The following is a 5,693-nucleotide window of genomic DNA, read 5'->3' on the forward strand; positions in this document are numbered from 1 at the left end:
ATCCACTCAATGTATCTGCTTTAGGTAGTGCATGGGATGATACTGATCCTCCACTAAGTCATATCAAAGTGCCTGAGAGTGAACAGACAAAAACGTTCATTTTCCGGACACAAAAAATAAGAATTTTCACGGAAATCTTTCTCATAAGAATCTATTCCACTATTCTAACTCAAAATGTTAATACCAGAACCATACAAATGCAAGTTTGCATGCTGCAACTGATACATCCACTTCCACCATGAAAAATTATGCATTGAAATGAAGAGACATCTTAGACATTCTGATAATTCCCTGATTTTCTCATCTGACAGTAACCAGTGTATCCAGAACGATGAGAAGAGTGTTGCAGACGAGCACACTCGTTCATAGCTAAAACATATCTTAAAGATGAGTTCTCTCGAGATGAACAAATGATCAGAAAGACCACTGACATCATCATTTATAATTTAAAGTTTAACAGTCGGAAATAATCTCATCCCAAACTATATTGTGTTATCCTAAGAAGTCACATGACACTGCACAAAGTAAGTTTATTTAGTAAAAGTCTCATCAATCCGCGAAGAAGATTATCATGGACTTTATTATTTTCATGAGCGGAAATCATAAATCATAATTTTTATAAGGCTAAATGCAATTCAAGCATTGAAGTAAATAACTTTCTCGTCAGTTACTAAGACTTGACTAATTGAAGACCAGTGTGCCAAGTTCAAAACTGCCAAGACAAAAAGATCAACCAATGAAGCATGAATGTGAATCCAAGAGGAGGTTAAGCATGTCTTTGATTAACGAAAAAAGACTATACATTCAGTAGTAGGAAATGCCACCAAAGTTCAGCTCACTATCATAGCAAGCTATCCACTGGCCATTGTTACACATTGCTATAGTTCAGCTTCTTAAACCATGAATGGAACAGTGGAACACAACATCCATCAGACATCCAACTACACCAAAAACATCCATCAATGATGATCATTATCAAGCAGCAAAGGCTTAAAACAATTTATATCTGAACAAATCATTCCAAAAAGGGTTAAGACAATCTAGGATTCGCAGCATTTCCTATTTTCCTTACCAGGCTTGTTATTCGTGCTTTCTTTCAGCCCACCGGCCCCAACCTCACTTGATTTATGATTGTAATGCCAAGTAAAATCTCTATAGTACTTCTATTTTCTTTATGGCAAGCTTGTCAGAATTTACTGTGTGTTATAACAAATATGAGAAAGATCAAACAGACAACAAGCTAGTCAATACATAATTTGACAAACAACGTGCTAACTAGATCCACAATCAGGGGTAAAAGTATCATATTAGGATACTGTCTAGGCTCAAAACAGGAACCTATATATAGGTGCAATATCAGCTACAAGGAAAACTCCCAATTATAGCAGGTGGATCAAATTCGTTCACTGAATCCCTTGTGTAATCCCTAGTTTGCATCAAGGTATGAGTGTTGCCTTTGGGTTGATGTATCCCTACCACTCTCCAAAGCTTTGTATTAGAATGGGTAGATTAGATGGCCATCATTCATCAAAGCAGGCTTATTAGATGAGGTAAGAGGAATAGTCAACCTTCAAGTTAATTACAACCATGGAATACAGCATACAGACTATAATTCAGTAACAGTAATGTATGGTGGCTAGCAGTAGTCTATATGCTACTCCCATAATACATATACTGATTAAGCGCAAAATAGGAACCTACAATTTTACAACAACGCCTAATATCAGATGGATCAAACTCATTCATAGAATAGTATCCCTAGTGAATAATGATCAATCAAGGTAGAAGTAGCTTCCTCTGGGTTCTATTCTCCAACACTTTGTATTAGAACGGGTTGATCAGATGGTTAAAGAAGGTTATAACCAAATATTCAACCACGGAGCCAATATGGAATGCAGCATAAATACTATATCTTCAGTAACAGGGAGACATAACGGCAACAGTAGTTTGTATACTACTCCCATAACACGTGCTAATTAGGCCCAAAACAAGAACCTGCTTCGTATGATATTGCTATATCGGCAACAGAATTTTACATTTGGAGAAAAGAATTGCCACCACAGTTCGGCACATGATCATAACAAAGTTATGCACTGGCCTTAACTCTTATTCTATCACATTACAGTAGTTCAGCTTCTTAAACCTTGAATAGTACTACACTCACCAGAATTCCTACTACACTAACACCCTCCAACAATATGATCATCATCAAACAACACAGGTATATAAATATTTTGAATCTAAGGATGCCTAAAACAATATAGGATTCACAATATTTCCTATTTTCGTTACCAAGCTAACAATCCATGCTTGCTTTCAGCCAACCTCAGTTGATATATTATTGCCAAGCATAATTTCTCAAACACTTCTATTTTATTGACACAAAACTTTTGAATATACTACTACCAATAACGCATGTGAGAAAGATAAAACCGACAAAAAGAGTGGACAAATAGATTTACATTGTTCAGTAACAATGTGTTAGCTACATCCATAAGCACATCAAAAAACAATCTTATTAGGATTTTCAGGAGTTTAGAGCACTAGAATGCATAGCGTCTACCCCTTAGTTTATATAATATAGTATACATATGCTGCAAAGACCAAAGGAGGAGTCTGGAATATGTAAACCAAGCGAGACACCAGTTGGAACCCATTTTTGGGTTATTAGAATTTTAAAGAGCTAAATTCAAGGCATTTTAAAGAATCTCAAAGAATCAGATACACGAAGGAAATGCCAAACGTAAATACTCCAATAGCTACTATTAACAATTTAACACAATAACATTTATAGAACTTGCTATGAAGAACCAGTTTGGTGACAACTATATGAGCAAAGGTTGTAAATGCCTATCTCCTTACCCTTAATTCATTTATGAGTTAGCGGGAATGAATTCTCACATTCCTAATCCTTGGCTAAGCAGATTGCACTAACTAAGACTTGCAAATATAGACCGAACACGATATACACCAAGATTACTCGCTCTACCAGAATCCCTTCCCTCTTGTACTCTACTTCTACTTAAACCCTACTTAGTTCATCTTATTTCAGGACCTTATTACTTATTTCAAATCAGATCAAACCAGTGTTTTAAAAAGCACGCTGAAGCGCGAAGCTCTATGAAAAATCGTTTAATTAGGTATGAGGGAAGCGTTTGTGATTAAGCGCGCTGAATCGCGCTTGAGCGCATGAAGCACGCGTAAAAAATACTCCCTCCTTTTTTTTTGTTCTTTACGTTTGGCTTTTTACACGTTTATTAACGACTAATTAATGTACATTGAGATTCCTCTATTTATTTTATTTAAACAACGCAAATTACGTTTATTTATAATATTTTCACTTTTATCAAAATTTTGATATTGGAAAAATGAGAAAAATTTAATGTCCCAATGGAAAAGTGTGAAAAATTAAATGACCCAATAAATTTAATTGGTTAAAATAATCATTGGACACAAATTTTGATAGAATATTAAAGCATTTATGTGATAATATAAAAGGAAATGTAAAGAAGATTTTGAAACACCCAAAAAGGAAAACGTAAAGAACAAAAAGAAACGGAGGGAGTATCACTTTACGTTGAAAGCTTTTTTTTATGTTGTTATTGCGTTTTGGACCACACCCTATAAATCCTTAACGGTAGAAAGTGGGACAAGAGTCCAAAAGAAAAGGGAAAAGAAGAAAAGAAGTAGACAATTGTCACAACAGCCGCCAGTCGGCCCTAGCTTCATGATAAACACTATGTTATATGCTTTATTTGTGTTAAAACAAAGAGTAACATATTTTTGGAAGCAAATCTGGTATTTATATAATTTCGTGGTTATTTTAGTAAGATATATATGCACAACATTAAAAACCTTATTCTTACAAAGTGTGCTTCCCTTCGATGAAGCGTGCGCCTTGCGCTTGCGCTTTGCGCTTAGGCTCTAGGGCTCATATAGTCATATCCTTTAGTGCGCTTTGCGCTTTTTTATACACTGGATCAGACCAAATCGGATCAGATCAGAAAAAATATGTCCATATCAGATTCAGAAAAATTAAGTTTAGATCAGATAAGATCAGTTCAAATCAGATCAGAAAACAATTATTATTATTATTAGGATTAATTATCTTTACCACCTTAAAATTTTGAAAAATTGTATTTTACCACCTAATAAGAAAATAAAAATTGTCTTTTACCACCACTTAACAGAAAATATGACCGAAATGTTATATAAGCCCCTCTCAACGGTATATTTCTATTATCTTTCTCTTTTCCCACGATTTCATGTACTAGTAACCTTGCTTCCTCCCCTTCCTATTAATTCACATGATTTGCTTCCCATTAACTCAAATAATTGGTAATATTTCTAAAATTGATTAAGTCTTTTCCAGCTTTGCAAAGGAGATTCAAGCTTCTTTAAGGTATGGTTTATGGTTTGCGTCAAAAAAAATATCAGTAATTGGTAATCAGTAATATGTTAATTATGTTTGTAAACCAATTTGTGTTTGTAACTGATTCGGCAACGTGATGTATGTTAATTGATTTGTTGACTTTACGATTCAATGACCGAAACTAACCCTCAACTTTGGACAGAAAATTTAGGGTTCAGGTTCATAAGATAGCGTTTATCTGACCTTTGTCGTTAATAGGTGGTAAAAGACAATCTTTTTTTAGGTGGTAAAATACAAATTATATTTTTTAAGGTAGTAAAATACAATTTGTCAATTTTTTAAGGTGGTAAAATAAAATTAATCCTTATTATTATTATTATTATTATTATTATTATTATTATTATTATTATTATTATTATTATTATTATTATTATTATGGGTTGTTATTATTATATTTTTGTTATTATTATTATTTGTTGTTGTTGACCGGGATAAAGTAGTTGTAAAAGGTGACAGTAGTATTTTTTTCTAAATGAATGTGGCAGAGTGTGGGACCTTAACTTTTTGGTAGTGGGAAAAAAGCTGTAGGGTCATTCCGAAAATAGAAGTGTAAAAACTAAGTGGGACGGATGAAAATGGAAAGTGTAAACCAATCTGGGGACTGAGGGAGTATTATTGGTTTTATTGTTGTTGGTGGTGGTGGTGTAATTGTGACCTATTGTTTAAGGTAAAAAAAAAACATTAATAAATAGTCAAATTCATAGAACCAATTTGTTTAAAAAAATCATGTAAAAATCATAACCAATCTATCCAGATCGTGTACAAATCAGAACTAATTTGTCCAGATCATGTCCAGTTTGTAACGGATCTGTCCAGATCAAAATGGATCTATCCATATCAGAATCGATATGTCCAGATCATAACCAATATGTCCAGACAAAACCAACATGTCTAGATCAGAACCAATTTGTTGAGATCAGAACCGATCTATACACATCTGTCAAGATTAGAATCGATCTGTCCATATCTGCTTAGATCATGTCTAAATGAGAATATAAGTACAATATTCATGTTAATATGTACATTTTTTGGTCTTTTTTTCATTTTGTTCATTAACATTACGGAGTAATATTAATACAATATTTCATGATAATACGTTTCGTTTTTTTAGTGTACGGTTTATAATAGAAAAATATATTTTAAAGAACGAACTCGAGGTCTATCTAACCATAAGAAAAGTCAAATCAATAATGTGTAATTTACAATAACAATATTATAAATGTAAATGAAATTTATTGTACGAGTAATATTGATTATGAAT

This window comes from Spinacia oleracea, chromosome 3 (assembly GCF_020520425.1).
Source record: "Spinacia oleracea cultivar Varoflay chromosome 3, BTI_SOV_V1, whole genome shotgun sequence".
NCBI classification, from domain to species: Eukaryota; Viridiplantae; Streptophyta; class Magnoliopsida; order Caryophyllales; family Amaranthaceae; genus Spinacia; species Spinacia oleracea.